Source organism: Schistocerca serialis, chromosome 2 (genome assembly GCF_023864345.2).
Source record: "Schistocerca serialis cubense isolate TAMUIC-IGC-003099 chromosome 2, iqSchSeri2.2, whole genome shotgun sequence".
Classification (NCBI taxonomy): Eukaryota; Metazoa; Arthropoda; class Insecta; order Orthoptera; family Acrididae; genus Schistocerca; species Schistocerca serialis.
In genome coordinates this window covers 860,367,416-860,389,764 of record NC_064639.1, presented here as the reverse complement: position 1 = coordinate 860,389,764, position 22,349 = coordinate 860,367,416, and positions in this window count along the sequence as shown.

Below are 22,349 nucleotides of genomic sequence, written 5' to 3'. Positions count from 1 at the left end.
TAAGTGGTTCTCGGAAAACAGACTTTCTGTAAATAAAAAAAAAAAAAAGAAAACTACATTCAGTTCTGTACAACAAGTAGATTCACGTTCACAATTGATGTAACACTTGAGCAGGAGTCAGTAAGTAGGCTAAAATGATCCAAATTTTTGAGTGAACATGCTGACGAAAACTTGAACTGGAAGAAGCATATTACTCAGCTTCTCAGACAATTAAGTTCAGGTAATTTTGCTCTTCGTACAGACGTCATGTAGGTACCTCTTAAAGGAGCTAGGCATTTTAACTATGCCGTAACAATGCATTTTCGCTAATGAAACTCGTCATAAATAATACATCACAATTTGAGAAGAACAGTGATGCACATACCAACAAAATTAGAAAGAAAAATGACCTTTTGTGTATTATGATCATTTACCCTATAACATAAAATGTGTAACCTGTAGTGAAGCAAGTTTTAAATCTGACTTAAAATCATTTCTGCTGGATAACTACTTCAATTCCATTGACGAATTTCTACTTAAAAACTGGTAGCCAGTAAAAAAAATTGTTTTTAAGTGTAGTTGCGTTAGTAGGAGAAACTAAATGATAATACGTTCATTAATGTAAGTAGCAATCATATACATATTTCCTGTAAACTGACTCGTTCCACAGCTTTTCGATAAAAGAATCGTTCCAAATGTTCCATTAGGAACGTGTAACTAACTAACTAACTAACTAACTAACTACCTAACTAACTTTCCTCAACATTTACTCAACTGAGAGCATCATCCCAGGTTATAAAAATAGAAGTTTATGTGGCAGGTGATTCGTATAGTCATTTTGGAGATACAGCTATACTCAAAGGCTACCAGTTGACTGCTACTCTGATCTGTTTTTCAGGAACACCTATCTTACAGAACAGGAAATCACCGTAAATAGAAGAATGTGATCTATGATACTGACGTCACTATCAAGTTGGTCAAGTACATCGCCTATTATCGTTAACTTTCCCAGAAGATGTTACGATATTTTCTCCGCCGGAAGCAGAGTGGAAGATTTCTCACATCTCTCACGTTTCTCGGTAGATATGTCGAAGTTCTACGGAACAGAAGACGAAACTGATTACAAAAGAGGACGAGCTATGTCGGTGCTATTTAAACCAATCTTGTCTGATATAAATGCAACAAGCAGATGGCACTTTTGAAGGCGAATACGTATTAGAATCAAATGATCTAACCATAAATTTCTAGCATAAAGATAGCACATATATAAACTGATTGAAAAAGACAAAACCAAGAAGTAATTAATTTACAGTACTGACATTCTGGGAATACATTTGTCTAGGTAATACACTACTGGCTATTAAAATTGCTACACCACGAAGATGACGTGCTGCAGACGCGAAATTTAACCGACAGGAAGAAGATGCTGTGATATGTAAATGATTAGCTTTTCAGAGCATTCATACAAGGTCGGCGACGGTGGCTACACCCACAACGTGCTCACATGAGGAAAGTTTCCAACCGATTTCTTATACACAGTTGACCGGCGTTGCCTGGTGAAGCGTTGTTGTGATTGAGGAGGAGAAATGCGTACCATCACGTTTCCGACTTTAATAACGGTCAGATTGTAGCCTATCACGATTGCGGTTTATCGTATCGCGACACTGCTGCTCGCGTTGGTCGAGATCCAATGGCTGTTAGCAGAATATGGAGTCGGTGGGTTCAGGAGGGTAATACGGAACACCGTGCTGGGTCCAAACGGCCTCGTATCACTACCAGTCGAGATGACAGGCAACTTATCGGCATGGCTGTAACGGATCGTGCAGCCACGTCTCGATCCCTGAGTCAACAGATGGGGAGGTTTGCAAGACAATAACCATCTGCCCGAACAGTTCGACGACGTTTGCAGCACCATGGGCTATCAGCTCGGACATTGCGGCTGCGGTTACCCTTGACGCTACATCACAGATAAGAGCGCCTGCGATGGTGTACTCAGCTACGAACCTCGGTGCACGAATGGCAAAACGTCATTTTTGCGGAGGAATCCAGGTTCGGTTTACAGCATCATGATGGTCGCATCCGTGTTTGTCGACATCGCCGTGAACGCACGTTGGAAGCGTGTATTCGTCATCGCCATACTGGCGTATCATCCGGCGTGATGGTATGGGGTGCCATTGGTTACACGTCTCGGTCACCTCTTGTTCGCATTGACGGCACTCTGAACAGTGGACGTTACATTTCAGATGTGTTACGACCCGTGGCTCTACCCTTCATTCGATCCCTGCGAAACCCTACATTTCAGCAGGATAATGCACGACCTCTTGTTGCAGGTGCTGTACGGGCCTTTCTGGGTATGGAAAATGTTCGACTGCTGCCTGGCCAACACATTCTCCAGATCTTTTACCAACTGAAAACGTCTAGTCAATGGTGGCTGAGCAACTGGCTCGTCACAATACGGCAGTCACTACTCTTGATGAACTGTGGTATCGTGTTGAAGCTGCATGGGCAGCTGCACCTGTACACGCCATCCAAGCTCTGTCTGACTCAATGCCCAGGGGTATCAAGGCCGTTATTACGGCCAGAGGTGGTTGTTCTGGGTACTGATTTCTCAGAATCTATGCACCCAAATTGCGTGAAAATGTAATCAAAAATGTAATCACATGTCAGTTCTAGTATAATATATTTGTCCAATGAATCCCCATTTATCATCTGCATTTCTTCTTGGTGTAGCAATTTTAATGACTAGTAGTGTATAATTAAGTGATTAACGTTGTAGGATCGCAGGTTAGTGTAAGCACGAGATAAGCCATTGAAAACGTGAAATGCTCGTGCATCAGTAACCGGTTAACCGCCTGAATGTTGAATGCAAGCATGCAAACGTGCATGCATTGTGTAGTGCAGATCGTGGATGTCAGTTTTTAGGATTGAGTTCCGTGCCTGCTGCATTTAATCAGTCAATACAGGGACGGTTAATGATGGCTGACGCTGTAGTTGTCGTCCGATGATGTCCCATATGTGGTCGACTGGAGGCAGATTTGGTGATCGAGCAAGTCAAGGCAACATGCCGACACTCCATAGAGCACGTTGGATTACGACAACGGATCGTGGGTTAGCGTTATACTATTGCGAAACGCTCCTGGAATGCTGTTCATAAATGGCTGCACAACAGGTCTAATTACCAAAATGGCGTACAAATTTCAGCCAAGGTGAGTGGGGTAACCACGACAGTGCTGCTGCTGTCACAAGAAATCGCACCCCAGAGCGTAGCGCCTGGTGTAGATCCAGTCTGTCTAGACGGCAGACGGGTTGGTTTTACGCGCTCATTTGGGCTCCTTCGAATCAAAAGATGGCTATCACTGGCATCGAGGTAGAGACAAGTTTTCCTCAGAAAACCCAACAGATCACCATTCTGCCCTCCAGTGAGCTCTCGCTTAACACCACTGACGTTGCAGTCGGCGGTGGTTTGGGGGCAATCGAATGCACGCTACAAGGTGTCTGGCTCAGAGCTGTCCTTGAAGTGACCGATTTGTGACAGTTCGGTGTGTCAATGTGGTGCCAACTGCTGCTTCCCTCTCGGTAATGCCACGTGTCCGTACGGAGGCCTGTTTTCTTGAGACCGCATTTTTCTGTGACCGTCGCTGCCAGCAATCATAAAAAGTGGCTACATTCCTGCCAAGTCTTTCTGCAGTATTGCGGGAAAAACATCTAGCCTCTCGTAGCCCTACTACACGTACTACACGACTTTGTTAAAAAAAAAAAAAAAAAGGTTCAAATGGCTCTGAGCACTATGGGTTCAACTGCTGTGGTCATCAGCCCCCTAGAACTTAGAACTACTTTATAATAACTAACCTAAGGACATAACATACATCCATGCCCGAGGCAGGATTCGAAATTGCGACCGTAGCGGTCGCGCGGTTCCAGACTGTAGCGCCTAGAACCGCTTGGCCCCTCCGGCCGGCGTTCAAACTCAGTGAGCTATTATGAATGGTGTTTTCACCGTCTTAAAGGCAGTCTTAGCTAACAACAACTCAATACGTCCAATCTCAAAGGTATCTAACGCTCACAACCGTTACAGAGCTTACTTAAACTAAACCTGATAAGTATTCTCACAGTGGCGCTGCTAGCCGAACCCTTATGCGACTGGCACGAAATCTGAACAGACGTTGTGTTTTAGATGTAGAAACACGGCAACCAACTTTCGCTTATCTCGCACAACTCCTACTTGGTGCTGGGATTCTTTCCCAGCGGTGTATGACAGTAAGTTGGTCGTTTGCAAACATTTCCGCGTAGAAACGAGACGTCACTTACCAGCAATTTTGCCTCACTGCTAAGGTTCAAAATGGTTCAAATGGCTCTGAGCACTATGGGACTTAACATCTATGGTCATCAGTCCCCTAGAACTTAGAACTACTTAAACCTAACTAACCTAAGGACAGCACACAACACCCAGCCATCACGAGGCAGAGAAAATCCCTGACCCCGCCGGGAATCGAACCCGGGAACCCGGGCGTGGGAAGCGAGAACGCTACCGTACGACCACGAGATGCGGGCCACTGCTAAGGGCTGGGGTTAGTTATCGACAATTTTGACACGGGAATTAGTCGAAGTGTTCCATGGAAACGAACTGACAAACGGAACTGTGTTGCTGTGTGCAAATGACAAATTAATAGATATCTTCTGCCAAATGTGAAAACCGAGCGATTCGGGCAGTGGTTAGCACACTGGACTCGCATTCGGGTGGACGACGGCCTAAACTCGCGTCCGGCCATCCTGATTTAGGGTTTCCGTGATTTCCCTTAACCACCTCAGGTAAATGCTGGGATGGTTCCTGTGAAAGGGCACGGCCGACTTCCATTCCCATCCTTCTCTTACCCAATAGCACCAATTACCTCGTTGTTTGGTCCCCTCCCTCGAATCAACCAACCAACGAAATGGGAAAGAACTTTCAACAGTGACTTTTTAAAACTTATTGCAGCCAATTCTAACAGATTGTAAACAAAACTGTTTAAACTGAATGCACCGTGACATATAATTCAGAGTGCACCAGGGAATGTGTGCCTAAGTCATCGAAAAGGGGCCACTTTGCTTTGTTATTTTAGCTAATGAACGGTAGACTCAAGCTTATTGTAACGTTTTCGTCTCCCTATTTCAGAAGTTGTCGACAGCATACAAATTTGACACTTTCGACATTGACAGTTGCTTTATGTTATTTGAAACACACGTCAGAAACGATTATTGTTATAGATACATGCAGCGAGAGTCCAAAAATTCACTAAATAACTCTCTTGAATTGAGTACAACTAGTGATTAGTGGCGCCTTCGAAAACACTTAAAATCTTTGATGGATATTCTGATAATATTTTTTGATAATACCTTGTAAAGTGACATGCAATGTTCCGCTTGTTTTGCGAAACTAATTTTGTGCACCTTCATTTTTATTCAGTACTCGATTCAGATGTGCTAGCTGGCTTTACTCAAAATAACAGGGTAAGAAGTTCGTTTACAATGTGTTTTGCATGAAATGTTTTCCACCAAAGCAAACAAAGTCTACAGTAGACCAACAGTGAGGTAGGGGAGTGGTTGGAGTTGAATATAGATTTATTTTCGTCCAAAGCAGTGTGTGCTATCCGTATGGTACAAATTTATACTGCGAGTGACTGCCTTCAATTCTGTACTGTCGTACATCTGAAATTAAATGTTTTGACATATTGCAATGTATGTGTATTCTGTATGGAACCGGGGACCTAGGAACGACGGAGAGGCTTCGTCCCGCCGTAGCCCTCAGTGGTTCACAACCCCACAACAGGCCACAGCAGTCCACACGCTCCGACGCCACCCCACACCGAACCCAGGGTTATTGGGGATGTAATATGTACTCTCACTGACGTGACTGGTCTCAGATGCAAATAATTTAGTGAAATCTAGTTACAATATAGCCGTTAATATTTTTTCTCTCCTGCTCGAAATGAAAAAATGCGGAACAGGTAGCAGCGAAAGTATTATAAAACCAATTATCTGCTGCTGCTAGCAAACTCGTATCTTTTATTGTATTGTAAATATCTCAGGCGATCCTTACAGGTGCTTGCCTAAAGGGATTCTAGTGAAGGGAGTCTTCCAAAGCAATTTCTAAGTCTGCCGAGTGACTAAACTATAATTATTAGACAGTTGCATGACATTTAATGTTTGCATGGAAAATAGCGTTCCATCTTTTTCAATAAAAGATAAGCGGTTGTTTGAATTGAAAAGGTTAGAGATTCTTTTCTGCGTTTTTAATTCAAAGAATACTACATTTACTCAAACTGCCTACCAAGCTGTAAACTACACCCCAAATTTTTAGTTTGTCAGTCGTGTGATGTTTGGTTTGTGGGGCGCTCAACTGCGCGATTACCAGCGCCCGTACAATTTCCCAGCCTTTGCTCAGCCCAATTTCGCCATTTTCCTGGATGATGATGAAGACAACACAAACACCCAGTCATCTCGAAGCAGAGCGTTTGTCAGTCGTGTAGATGTTTCATAGTATTACGTATTTCATTCGTCGTGTGAAGAGAGAGAGAGAGAAGAATCAACGGATGCAGTAGACGACAAAATTTTGTTGAAGTTTACTATAAGGGACGTATATTCAACGTAGCGCGACTCCGATGAGGGTATATAAGCACCGACATGTAGAGAAGGTATTAGTGTGCCATCCGTGTCTTCCCGACGTGCGTGTGGGAACTGCGAAAACTTGAACTATGACAACTTTATCCCAAAATGCTTCCAAATAAAACCAACGTGCTGTTATTCCTTTCTTGGGTGCCGAAGGACAAACACTGGTGGACATTCATCAGATAATGAAGAATGTGTACGGGGCAGCAGGTGTGGTGCCCCACGTTCTTGATAACGCACATCCGCATATCCCAAATGTTGTACTGTACAACTTACACCAAGTGGGAGACACTCGACTCCCGCCTTGTAGTGTGTATCAATCCCATGGGATTATCATGTGCTTGGGCCCTTAGAAAATTCCTTGAACCTTTGACGATACCTGTCGAGGACTTCTTCAGACAGTAGAAAACGGTGTTTTATCAAACTAATATCTTCAGCCTGGTGCGTCGGTGGGATAATTGCCTCAATACGGCAATTTTGCCTGTCTGGCATAACGATCCTGGAGTGCACCACTTCCGAACGTAAACTTTATGATCGCCCCTTGTACTATGTTAAATAGCCGGTCGCGGTGGCCGAGCGGTTCTGGGCGCTTCAGTCCGGAACCGCGCGACTGCTACGGTCGCAGGTTCGAATCCTGCCTCGGGCATGGATGTGTGTGATGTCCTTAGGTTAGTTAGGTTTAAGTAGTTCTAAGTTCTAGAGGACTGATGACCTCAGATGTTAAGTCCCATAGTGCTCAGAGCCATTTGAACCATTTGAACTATGTTAAATCCAGAAAAGGATGGTGTTTATATCACCATGTAATATCAGGTAGCAAGGTACTGCGCTTCAGAGATTTTTAGATACAGTGAAGCAGGACGGAATCTGATTAAAAACAGAAATTGTCTGCAGTAACTTCTCGTCGTCGTCCATTTCCAGCATGGGCAAAAGCGTAATTCAGAATAATGGGACGAGGATCGAACCCTGCTCCTCCGGAATATGATTTTAATGTTGTGCCCACTGTGCTACGTTGTCCGACGATATGAATGAAGATGTAAGAGCTTTTTTGTTATTGTATGAATGGCGACGTCTTTGAGGACGTATGCTTTGCAGGAACGCTGCTGTTGACAAAGAGCGGTTACAGTCGTTGTAATTGGAAACGGAACTAAATATAAACTGTGCATTATGATCTGGCGGTAGCTGCGGTCATAGTAGGAAGCACGTGTAATGACCGTTTCATTGCCAAGAGTGAAAAACGAGGGACTATGACTAAGCGGAAATCTGACTAGCAAAACAGAGAGCGTGATTCACCGGCAAGCAGCAGAAAGAAATAAGCGAATGTTTTTGGTAGCCTAGCTGTAATGTTCGGTCCTTTCACTCGGTGTAAAACCTCAGACTGTTGTTGCTGTGGTGGTTCAGTCACTTCCTTCTGGCCTTTCACTCTCTTAGGGATAGCTGCTGCGCTCAGTGTTTGACGTAGATTTTGGAATTGATCAACTCAGATTTCCGATCGGTACGAATGTTTTGGATTGGTGAACTTGCACAGTTACACGAATAGCTGTGCTCAATGGAGACGTGAATCCCAGCTGGTCAGCCTTGTCTGCTGCCTGCAAGGTCTCTTAAAGTAAGCCGACTTAGCTAACGGCAGTTACTGGCTCGCAGCGGCGCTATCGTAACCTCGCCATGAGCTTTAACCTCTCTTGCGTACCAGGGTGGGTTTTCGTTCGCTGGAGCTCGAAGTGTGCCATCGTGTCTTAGTGACTCCACACTGCCTCAAAACGGTGCCTTTCGGCTCAGCAGTTACCTGATAAATGAACGGTGTCGACGGTATACCTTTTTACCTTTTGCGAGGGATATTACGTTTTTACTGAATTTTCTAGATTGGCTACGGGTACTTCTGTTCGCACTTGAGTGCTGTAAAACGGGCCATCCCTAGCTTGGAAACGAATTGAGCGCGTGATACATCGCCCAGGTTGCGAATACTTAACGGCTATTTTTCATACTAAATTAGTTCAAATGGTTCTAAGCACTATGGGACTTAACATCTGAGGTCATCAGTCCCCTAGACTTAGAACTACTTAAACCTAACTGACCTAAGGACAGCACACACATCCATGCCCGAGGCAGGATTCGAACCTGCGACAGTAGCGGTCACGCGGTTCCGGACTGAAGCGCCTAGAACCGCACTAAATTAGTTCATGATATTGAATGAACTTTGTATGGTACACAAAACAGGTCAGAACACTGCTGAAGAAGCAACGGAAAAAGCATGCCAAATTTAAAAAAAAAACGTAAAACAGCAAGATTGGCGAAGGTTTCCATAAGCTCGAAATTTAGCGCAGTCTTCAATGAGAGATGCTTTTAATAGTTTCCACAACGAAACTTTGTCTCGAAATCTGGCAGGAACCCAAAGAGATTTTGGTCGCATGTAAAGTACACCAACAGCAAGACGCAATCAATACCTTCACTGCACGATGACAACGGTAATGTTACTGATGACAGTGCCACTAAAGAATAGTTAAAATACGGTTTTGCGAAATTCCTTCAGAAGATAAAGTAAATATTCCAGAATTCGAATCAAGAACAACTGCAAACATTAGTAACTCAGAAGCAGAGACACTCAATGCAACGTTGCAGCTTTAATCGGTTAATAAATGGAGGTGTTCAGGTTCAGATTGTGTACCAGTTAAGTTCCTTTTAGAGCACGCTGATACAACAGCCCCACATTTAGCAATTACACACAACCGCTCGTTTGTCGAAAGATACGTATCTAAAGACTGGAAAGTTGTACAGGTCACATCAATAACCAATACAGGAAATAGAAGGTATCACTAACGTCGATATTCAGCAGGATTTTGGAACATATACTGTGTCAAACAGTATGGATTACTTGGATGAAAACGGTTTGTTAGCAAACAGACAACAAGGGGTCAGAAACTATCGTTTATGCGAAACACAACTAGCTCTTTATTCTCATCAAGTAATGAGTGCTATCGTCAGCCGATAACATGTTTTTAGACTTTCAGAACGCTTTTGCCACTGTTCCTCACCAGCGAATTCTAATCAGATTTCGTGCCTACGGAGTATCCCCTCAGTTGTATGACTGGATTTGTCTTTATTGTCAAAAAAGGTCACCATTCCTAGTAACTGAAAGAAAGAGATTGAGTAAAACGTAAGTGAAATCTAGAATTCCCCAGAGAAGTGTTATAAACTCTCTGCTGTTCCTAATCTGCATAAAAGAAATGGGAGGCAATATGAGCAGCCCTCTTAGTTTTCAGATGATGCTGTCATTTACCTTCTTGTAAAGCCATAAAATGATCAAAACCAATTGCAAAATCATTTAGACAACATATCTGTACGCGCAAAAATTGCCAATTGACTCTAAATAATGAAAAGTGTGAAGTCATTCACATGAGTACTAATAGCAATTCACTAAATTTTCTTTCACGTTAGATCATACAAATCTAACGGCTCTGAATTCAACTAAATACTTAGGGCTTCCAATTACCAATAACTTAATTCGGAACGATCATATAGATGATGCTGTTCGGAAAACGAACCAAAGACTGCGACCTATTATCAGAACAGAAAACGCAACAGTTTTAGTAGAGAGACTGCCTAACTATGCTTTTCCGTCCTGTTCTGGAGTACTGCTGCGAGGTACGGGATCCGCATCAGATAGGATTGACGGAAAACATTGCAAAAGTTCTAAGAAGGACAACTCGTTTTGTATTATCCCGAAATGGGAGAGAGTGCCACGGATTTTATACGCGAATTGGGGTAGTAGTCATTAAAACAAGGCATTTTTCGTTGCGGCAGGATCTTTTCATGAAATTTCAATCACCAGCTCTAAATGCGAAAACGTTTGTTGGTACCCAGCTATATAGGGAGAAATGCTCGTCATAATAAAATAAGAGAAATCAGAGAGCGCACGGAAGTGTTTGTTCGTTCCAAGCGCTGTTCGAAACGGTGGCTCCATGAACCCTCTACCAGGTACTTGATTGTGAGCTGCATAGTAATCACCCAGAAGTAGATGCAGATTATGTGTTGCGATGGAGTTCTGTGTTATTCGCTCATGCTCATAGAATATGGTCAATCAGTCAAGGATCGCGTCGACGCCATATACCTATCGAGTGGCCGAGGAGGGCAGCTGTCCCGTCCCACCCCCTTTGTAGAAAGAAAAATCGGGCCCTGCGCAAACCGAACACACGTCACGTTATGTCACACAGACTTGCATAACAATTCAGCATGTTGTTGTTGTTGCTGTGGTCTTTAGTTCAGAGACTGGTTTGATGCAGCTCTCCGTGCTACTCTATCGTGTGCAAGCCTCTTCATCTCCGAATAACAGCTGCAATCTACATCCTTCTCAATCTACTTAGTGTATTCATCTCTTGGTCTCCCTCTACGGTTTTTACCCTCCACGCTGCCCGCCAATATTAAATTGGTGATCCCTTGATGCCTCAGAACATGTCCTGCCAACCGATCCCTTCTTCTTGTCAAGTTCTGCCATAAATTCCTCTTCTCTGCAGTTCTCTTCAGTACCTCCTCATTAGTTACGTGATCTACCCACCTAATCTTCAGCATTCTTCTGCAGCACCACACTTCGAAAGCTATGTCGTCATTCAGAGCAAAAAAAGCAAAAACAAGTCGCCCCTCCACTACGCCTTTAACTCGGATCCGGGGTACACTCTTCTCTGAGGCCCATCACGAGGAAGAATCATAGTGGATATGAAACGAGAAATAAATTAACAGAAACTGAACATCTAACATAAACTACTTACAGAGTCTGCATTGCCAAATAACTACCATAAATGGATCGCACTCAAGCTACGAAGAAACGTAATGAAAAGTCAGTACTTAAAAAAAAAATCAAGGTGCTTGCAGAAAATTTACATTAGCATCCTTTTGGGATATTTGTCTGTTTCCCGGAAATCGTCTTAAAAGATTAATTATGTCATTTGCTTTCTTTCCTCATGAATTTCAGCATTTTAAAATAAGGGTATGAAATTCAAATAATATGAAAACCCACAAAAACGCTTAATTTGAGTCATGTGATGTCTGTGACGTCCCTGATTATCTTCTGACAATGCTGTAGGTATACACGCAATGCCAACACGTTTTTGCATGTAACGTAATAGGTAGCTTGCTCGAGTTCTAATACAATGTGTGCAGGCTAGAATCTCAGTCCGAGGACAGTTTTTTCTTTTTCTTTCCTGTTGTCTGCGTTTAACACTACCGTTTCCTTAAGTTCACTTTGTTTGTAATACAGTTATTTAAGAGCGTCGAGTTCCACATTGTATTACATTTTGATATCTATTTTTGTTTATTAGCTTCATTTTACACCTGATCAGTCGGAGATGAATCAGAAGGACGGTGTTAAGAAACTGTATTTCACGCCTGATGTAGCTCTTAACTGAAGAATATGAGAAACCATTTAACAATTTCCGATCACTTTATTCTTCCCAAAATAGCAGTTGAAGACATTAATTTGCTTCTTCCAGCTGTCTCCACTGAGCCTATTGTAATGCTATATGATTTTGTTAAAAAAGAAAAATTGAATGCATACTGCTTGCAACCTACCAGGGAATGTAGTAAGACCACACCATTTAGATAAAATGAAAGTTGGACCTTCTTAAGCATTTTTAAATCATAGTGTTTCAGCAACAGCTAAGTGTGTAGTGGAACAACAGGTACTTCAAGGTTCTGTTGCGTCAGCTATATATTTTATAGACATAATTTTCCGGTCACTTAAATAACTGACATGGAGGAGCAGAAAAACTGCGATGTGTAAAGCTGTTGCAGGCAAACGCAATGATGCTCTGCATTTCTCCACGGGTGTTCCCGGAAAACAGTAGTGGTCCTAGCAACAACCACAGCAACTAACAATCACAATTTTTTCTGAATAAATGAGTTTCCACTGCGTTTTATTGTGTAGGCTTTCACAAGTTACACTGGTAAACGTTTTTAACAGGGTCCGAGTAAATAATCCATTTCCAGATTTCCTCAGTTTTAACACAACTCTCCAACTTATCTCTGCGTCACAGTACTTCCATCCCAGTTACCAAGCTATGCGGTTTTCACATATAAAATTCTGGTTTTCTTGCAGAACGAAGAGATCATAAACGCATTAACTTTCGAAATGTTTCCTCTACCAGCCTTTCACAAAATTCTTTTCCACTGTTACTTACAAGTGATAAATGTGTTTTCCGTCACCAAATAGCTAAACTGTTTGCTGGAAAGAGTATGGAAAAGCACTTCAGCTAACACTCCTGTAACACACGCACAGCTTTGCCTTACACCAAGTCTGTTACGTCAGCAGATCTTCAGCCAATAACAGAGCGCTTTCGATCACGTGATCAAATCCTGAAATTGAATATTTAGCTTTAATTAGACAAAGATAACAAATATTTTGTGAGAATATTGACCAAAAACGGTATTTGAATGTTACAATAATTCGGAATAAAAAAATCCGAACCATATTTTGACATAGGAAAATAGCCTATTCCAATGATGTAAATAACTTTTCCACTTGTGGCGGTTATTTACACACATCAAAAACGTATTGCATCGCCCCGGTTTCCAGAACTCCTGAAGATAGATTCTGACTGTGGATATTGTACCACAGACACAGTCCCTTTGACTGTTCAGAGATGCCACTAAACCCGCCCAAAGGTACAAAAAAACCATGCATGAGCAGCGCCTATTGGACGGAGGGGATCCGACAACCGATTAGTTCCAGTCATTCCACCAGGAAGGAAGTACACAGCTCGCGTTGTCTGTAGTTCAACCATGCCTAGACGGTCATTCCTGCGGTTCGGTCGGGTCCGCATTGTTACTTTGTGCAAGGAAAGGCTCTCAAAAGGGAAGTGTCCAGGCTTCTCGGAGAACTAAGGCGTTGTTGTTCGGACACAGAGGAGATACAGAGAGACAGTAACTGTCGATGACATGCCTCGCTCAGGCCGCCCAAGAGCTACTACTGCAGTCGATGACCGCTACCTACGGATTATGGCTCGAAGGAAACGTGACAGCAACGCCACCCTGTTGAATAATGCCTTTCGTGCAGTCACAGGACGTCGTGTTACGACTCAACTGTGCGCAATAGGCTGCATGATGCGCAACTTCACTCCCGACGTCCATGGCGAGGTCCATCTTTGCAACCACGACACCATGCAGCGCGGTTCAAATGGGCCCAACAACATGCCGAATGGACCGCTCAGGATTGGCACACGTTCTCGCCGATAAGTGTCGCATGTGCCTTTAACCAGACAATCATCGGAGACGTCTTCGGAGGAAACCCGGTCAGGCTGAACGTGTTAGACACACTGTCCAGCCAGTGCAGCAAAGTGGAGGTTCCCTGCTGTTTTGGGGTGGATTATGTGGGGCCGACGTACGCCGCTGGTGGTCATGGAAGGCACTGTAACAGCTGTACGATACGTGAATGCCATCCTCCCAGACTACAATTCGCACCCCCATCGTGCACATCTTGTGAATGACTTCCTTCAGGATAACGACATCGCACGACAAGAATGACCAGCATGTTCTCCAGACATGAACCCTATCGCACATGCCTGGGATAGATTGAAAAGGGCTGTTTATGGACGACGCGACCCACCAACCACTCTGAGGGATCTACGCCGAATCGCCTTAGAGGAGTGGGACAAACTGGACCAAAAATGCCTTGACGAGCTTGTGGATAGTATACCACGTCGAATACAGGCATGTATCAACGCAAGAGGACGCGCTACTGGGTATTATAGGTACCGGTGTGTACAGCAATCTGCACCACCACCTCTGAAGGTCTCGCTGTATGGTGGTACAACATGCAATGTGTGGTTTTCATTAGCAACAGAAAGGGTGAACATGATTGTGTTGATCTCTGTTACATTTTTGTGTACAGGTTCCGGAACTCTCGGAACCGAGGCGATGCAAAATTTTTTTTATGTGTGTATTTGACACGAACGGACAATACCAGAAAGCAGGCAGTAATAATCAGAGAGATGAATGTCGTCAACTGTTGTCAGTTAACAATGACCCTGATCAAGATAAAAAACTGTTGTGTCAAATAAACTACCGTTGCAACTAGTTATATGTGCTGCAGGGGCGATACCTACAAGTTGCAGTCTACAACCCTCTGAACAACTGAACTTTTTTCTCCACATTGAATGTCTGCTTGTGATACCGCAGTGGAGATGATTAACTGTAATATTATTTCGTCTTGTGCTCTTGTTTGTTATTCAAGCGATCCATTTGTACGGGTCGCGAATTGTACGAGGGTTGGAACTCGAATAGTGGAAACTATTTATTGGCAGCTTGTACAAAATATGTGATTAAAAGTTTTACTGACCTTTAAAGTAGTCACCAGCATTGTGTATAACCCGTTCCAAGCAATGTGCCAAGTCGTAAGATACTCTTAGCAGTGCCAGTTGTATTGACAGTTTGAGCGGCTCGTTCCATTGCCCGACGAATTTGTAGCAGTTCTTAAGCGAATGCCGTGAAGTGTTTCCTTCAGTTTAGAAATCGAGTTGAACTTATGAGGGCATAACACAACTTACGACCAGCTTAGAGACAGAAGTGATGACACTTTATGCAGGACCTGACCATTATTTTGCAGGACAATGCTCAAGCACGTACAGTGCAAGCTGTTACTGATTTGTTTGACTGATGGGGCTGCTAAGTGCTATACTACCTACTGCACTCCTCTGACTTAAGCCTTCTTGAGTTCAACTCGATTTCTAAACTGAAGGAAACACTTCACGGCATTCGCTTCAGTACTGCTACAAATTCGTCGGGCAATAGACCGCACCGCTCGAACTGTCAACACAACTGGCACTGCTAGAGTATCCTACGACTTCCACCTCGCTGTCAACAGGTTATACACAATGCTGGTGACTACTTTGAAGGTCAATAAAACTTTGAAACATTTATCTATTTTGTACGAGCTGTAAATAAATAGATGCCACTATTAAAGTCGTAATCCTCGTATATCTCACTTTCAGAGTTCGGCAAATTATAGCGGCTACTCTATTGTTGAAGTAATATCAAATATTTTGTGTGTCATGCTAACGATCATTTTGATTACGAAGGAAATGTACACGTAGGTCGCAGTAACAAGTAAAGATAATTTGTTCCTTATGAGGAATTATATGAAGATAAGGAGATGGTATGTGAAGGTGCACCAAAGACAGAGCTAAAAAGTTGTGAAAAAGGGCGAGTGCGGTGATGTAAGAATCAACTGGAAGGTCATGGAAGGTTCAAATAATGGAGAGAAAACAAAAGAAAAAAGTTGTAACTGTAAATTGATGATACTCGGGCAGAATGGATCTGTTGTCAAAGAGTGCCGAGCACCTTACAGGTTACTTTAATATTACAGCCATTAAAGGTGCAGACTGTGGGAGAGTTAATCTAAACCGAATGAAAACAGTGACCAAGTCGATGTGTTTTACTGTAGTTTTGGCTGAAATTCGATATGGTGAATCATTTTTACGAATGCTAATGGTAATTGATGGGAAGTACCTTTACTTCACTATTCACGTCATTTCCAAGATTTGTCTTATAATTGTACAGTTAGTGAGCCACAAGAGGTGTACTGTATCTGTTCGTCGCCGCCACGTCCCCCACTCCCTTTTCCTCTGGAGACCATGATACGTATTCTAGATAGTTAAAAGGTTCTCGGGCTGCTCGTTGAATGGTGTCGTGGAAACTGCACAATATTTCAACACAGCAGCTGCTCGTCATTTTCGGGTGCAATTGACGATGACGATTAGCTGTCTCTTTGAAATACTGTGTAGTTTACACGACACCATTCGACGCATCGTCCAAGAATGTTTTAAGAAGTTATTACATAGAGAAAGCCGCGAACAACATACATTCCCATGTGCCTCAGATCTGTAGTCATATGCTTCCTCTAATCACACAAACAATTCCAGCTACAACAATACAATGCTACACCGCACAGTGTGTAGATTTCTTAAGAAACGTGCGTTTTCAGTTAATGGCCAAATTTCATGGTTTTCATGTTTTCTTTCAGACGACAACCATGTGAACCACTGGCAGTGTTCTCAGTATTTTTCCACCGAAAGGCAGTTGTTGTTTCAGTTCGTCATGGAACAAAAGAACGTTGTTCTGAAAGTTGACTTTAAGAAAAGGAAAAACGGGGAGAAACAAGTGAAGTATAAGTGCGAGGAAATAAGAGAGCTCGAGTTAAAACGCTTACAGTACGAAAATCTGACAGAAAACCGTGATAGATAGATACCCTGGAGAAGCATGCAAATACAAGGTAGGTATTTGTAACATAACCACTAATATTAACTTTATTGTATGATTTCCTCAGAGTGTAGATGTGGGAATTAATATTTGCATTATTATTTTTCAACAGCTATCCAAAACAGTGTTGCATAAGAACAGTTATCGAGGAGCAGCAATGAGAAACCTTCAAAAAATTTGACATTTTCTACTCGTGTAACCAGAATGGGCAGGACGAATACTTGCAGAGCTTGATAGAAATTGTTGTAGTACAGAGGAGAGGACTCTGCTTTACTTATGGTGGTAAACATAAAAGTCATGGAATTAATACAGAATTTCAACATCTTCAGGACAACATGCGATAAGAAAGTCAGTATTTATTAGTATATATGGCATCACAGAAAGTCGATTCCGTGGACTGTTTCCCATTGATAAACGAGAATCATGTGTACCTGGTAATGCAATCAGTGGAGATATAACAAACGCAGCCATGGAATATAGACAATCTTTTCCCTATAGGAAAGTCTATTACTTAGGGAACGAGAAATTTATTGTCAAACAGATGTTTGAACTTTTCAAGCAAACGCATTGTGATAGCAAAAAATAAATATCACAATTACTTTTTTATTAAAATGAAAGAAGCGGAATAGTTAACGCAAACAAGGAGCGATGGAGCAACTATCAATATCGATTACATGGAGAATCTCCCCCTCCCCACAATTCTTGTTCAGGTTGGCACTTTACCTTAGGAAGCTCATTCTGGGTTTGTACTGTTCTCATGATCACAGATCAGGAAAAATAACGAATTTTTGTTTACCGTCTATGTGTTGGAACCAATGAGCTGATCGTAATTCGTTCATTTCTGATAGAATATCTTGAAAGTCTTTCACAAGATGTTAGAGCAATGCATGTGTTTTCAGACTCGTGTACTGCACACAACAAAAAACGCACGGTTCGGAGAATGTGGTTTGCACTCACTCACAAAGGTAGGTTAAATGTCACACAGCACTATACAGAACTAACAGTAACATCAAGCAATAAAATTCGGTTCATAGTTATTCTGGTGGAGAACTCGGTCAATATACTACAGTTCAGAACATGGCAGCCTATGTTCTACAAGAAAAATACCGCCTTTGTTCAATCGTTTGATAACCATAAAGGCAATAGCGTCTTTCCTAATAAGCGTATTTAACCATCATACGTTCAAAAATGAAGTAATTGGATCGGTAAGTGCAAGACCTTACATGGACACTATGGTGAGTCATTACATTCACGTTCTTTGCAAATATCTCCAGTCCCATTATTTCCCGAAGGGCATTATCTAATCAAAGTGAAAAAAAGTGTGAAAAAGCTCCAGAAATGTTTCCCAAATGAAGAGAATGACAAAAGCTCATGTGAAGATGGTTCAAATGGTTCAGATGGCTCTAAGCACTATGAGACTTAACATTTGAGGGCATCAGTCCCCTAGACTTAGAACTACTTAAACCTAACTAAGGACAGTTCACACATCCATGCCCGAGGCAGGATGCGAACCTGCGACCGTAGCAGCAGCGCGGCTCCGGACTGAAGCGCCTAGAACCGCTCGGCCACAGCGACCGGCTTATACAAAGAAATATCCTTTTGATCCATTGGTCGTAAGAAAGATGCAGCTGAGTATCTTCAACAAAAGACATAGAAAATAAATTGATTTATTCAGATCTTCCTAATAAATGTTCATTTACTCATTAAGTAATAGAGTTTCCTATAAATAAAAGATTATCTACATTTACTTGAGAAACCACAAATTTTCGGACAATTTAGAATCCCAAAGCACCCTTATATGAGAAGGTACTTTACAAAACAGAAATGCAGAATTATTATGAATGATCTGCTTAATCCCGTGGATAAAAATCAGAACGAAAGATCAAAGCCCGTAAGGTGCAGTCAGTTTTTTCCACTTCTACTATTAGTGTACATCTGTGGTTTCTGAAATAATCGATTTAGTTATTCTGTGGTTTCTCAGATAACTGATTCAATTACTTAAGCAACGTTGTGGATACGGAATTGAGAACATTGGCATCAGGTGTTTGTGAAGTTCTACAGATCATTGCCATAAAGTATCAGTGTCGGGATGATGGAAGAATTTTTCAAAATATCCATCAAAGACTTATTGCGACTGAGCATTTCACAACTGTCAGAGCTTCAGGAGAGGCTGTGGTTCGTTTTTTATGAAGTAATGATAACAGTAGATCCTGCGCAACCCGATCTTATTTCTGTTTCTGTTTAGATACTCCCACATTGTTCAAGGACAACGGAATTTCTTTGTGTTTTGAAGCTATATTTGCTGCTATCCCACTCTGGTCGATGTTTGCAAAACGACACAGTATATTTGGCAACGATCGTTCAGGTTTAGATCAAGCGCAGTTAAACGTAAAGACTGCAGGGCACACACAAAAATAGAATATGTTCGTTCTGGTCCCGTTTCCTGAAAGAGCAACATTTAGTGTGAGATTTATTATCGGTAGAGTCAGCGCGTAAGAAACGCTATGAACATCAAAATCGATCGTATGGTACTGGAAATGCGAACATGATGTGCACTAATGACGTGAGAGGATGAATGTGCGGTAACTCGATGTCTTACCGACCGCCCGGTCATGTTAAAAGGCCTTCAGTTGCCGCGACAGGTTTCCATTCGCAGACGAGATCCTGGTTACACATCTTAAAATATTCATAAGACAGTACATGTAATTATCGAATAAAGAAAAGTGCTGCTGAGAGCTATGGCTCCTCCTATCATTTAAGTGCACGCTGAAGTGTCTAACTGTCAGCTTCGAGTGCTTTCGGAGTAATGAATGAGGCGCTTTGATAATTTGTGGCTTTAGTCCAAGCGTACTCCAAACAAGATACTGCTGATGAATTATTGCATACGAAGGTTACACGTTGTGAGAATCCGATGCTCGTATCTAACAAGAACGACGGTTTTATCGCTTGTGAAGTCGTAATGAGGAAGTATACGTACGTGTACTTCGAAGAAAGTAATGATGAGCAAATTGTATTTAAATGAAGCACTGAGCGAAGCTGAATACTCACAGTTGTGATGAGCATGGAAGAGTGTTTGTAAGAAACTGTCCTAATGACTTACTCTGTCAATGCGATACATGATACATCAGAGCCAAAATTTGATTGGGAATAAAGTTTTTTTTTACCTTTTTCGATGTTATGGAAATCATCATAACCAGGAAAATACTCTAGTACCTCTGAAAGTAAAGTGAGGTACTTTACATACCTCATAGAGTTTTGAAAGCTAGAGGCTGATATGTCTACAAATGCGTGTGGTCATTATTTAGTTTATTTGCTCTTAACAATGGTATGGATGTTCATACCTACTCTCATGATATAAAAATAGACAAGTAAATAAATAAAATCTGGAAACGAGGATGAATTACCCAAGCCTTATTATAGCACACTGGTATTACATTTAGCTGACAACGTCTACTGGACGACAGTGTTCTAGAAGCAAAACCTACCGAAAACGATGCATTTTGAATAGCTTTGTAGAGCACCAGTCCTTTGCAAAAGGGTGCTTTCATACAGCTTCAGCTATAGCACAAATACCAAAAACACGACCCTTTTGCCTCAGAATGTTACAATCCACTATGACATTCACGCTGATTGGAAAGCTTACTCGTTCCCGCAGCTGCAAAGAAGCGGGTAATTCTAAGTGATAAGAAATTTGTCTCGTCTTTCTGAAGCTTACATTTAATAGTTCCTCAGTGATAGGTTGGGATGTTGCTAGGTAAACATGTTACACACAAATCTAACGAAAAACTCTGCCTTACAAATGCTCAAACGCTCAAGGCACATGAAAGACACCAGCTTCAATACAGGTAGGTTAAATGTCATACAGCACTATACAGAACTAACAGTAACATCAAGCAATAAAATTCGGTTATTCTGGTAGAGAAAGAGCGAAAACTGTAATGGTTCTAGATTGGCCAGATTCCAATGAAGACTAGAGATCTTTTGCGAGATACATTACAATAAAGCAAAAGCTGAAAATATTACTGAGACTTACGGCGGGCTCGAAACCCGGGATGCATAGCCAAATTTTATGCTACAAGGGCAAACCTGTATGCTCGGACGAATTGTGTTAGTTGTGGATAATGCAAGAGTGAACGTATGTCACAAAAAATACATTCAATTTTCCTAAGAAGCATGAAATGCTCGGAAAGTGGAAGAAACAGTGTGCCCTCAACCGAATAGTCATAATCTGAGAGAATATTAGAAACTGTATATAACATAGAAATACTCCACTGACAGAAGTCTGGAAGCATAAATGTTTTCATATGATCGAGTTTGCAGTAAAAACATTAATTAAATTTTTTAGATTTCAATTGATGAACTCGATTTTGGACGAGTCTCTTTAAGTGAATTAATTGTGCCTGACCAATGATCAAGACTTAGGTTGTCTCTCGCAGTGTAAGTGGAGCAGAATTTACATGAGTTGGTAATTACATTTATTAAGATGCGTGTGAGTGAGTCATGCGTTTAACTCACTCGAAAAGCCACTCTCGATTGAAAGTTTCATAACAATAAATAATAAAAGTTGATAAAATTGGTGAACGACCGTCTTACCTCCAGTATCGCCGCAAGCAGTGCAAACCGTTTTCGGATGACAAAACTATTTCTTGCTTATTGTGAAATTCGTATATCCTTGTTTCTATTATATCTCTTTCCGCCTTCGAATATCAACTAAAACATAGCGAAACAAAATCGTATCACGAATCGACAGACAGAGCTAGTTCGTACATTTTCCGAAATAGGCGCCACTACTGCATTGTACACTTCAAATATATTGTATAGTCCTCAAAGTTTTTTATCGACTACAATTTACGGGCAGCTGACGCATTTAACATTTTCTTACAGCAAATACAGATAATCAGTTTTACTACGTTGTACGAAATTCCGAGTTATTGGTGATTCGAGTTTGAAATAACCCGCGGAAAAGCTGGACGACTCCAAAAGTTGCCTACATGATTGCGTTTGCTTTCGCCTTGTCGACAGCAGACGTTCCATGACAAGCGCGAGTCTGATTTATGTTCTTTGAAGGAACGTACGGAGTACGAAGCTCTGTGGACTGAAAATTCAGATAACGAGTAAAGAATTTTTGTCGCTAATATGTATTGACTCGAAGCCTCACCAACCTATGGTGAGGCTAGGGTTTGTCGGTAAACACTCTACGAATTATGAACGTCATTACATCGGTAGTATAGACGCATGCCGTTCAAAGGTGTCCTGTGTTTTGTGGACGTGTTTCATGGGCAACTGCATTTGATATCTGGAATGCATTTGGCCTAAAGTGCAGGGCGCTCTGCTTGTTCGCAGGCGAGTGGCACCATTGCGAAATTACTTCTTAGTACGCCAAACTGGAACTGCCCTGAAAAACATTTAATATGCACCTGTTACGTGGGAAAAATTTTGAGTCGTGCTTGATCTTTACAATTATCGATGTTTCTTTATTCACT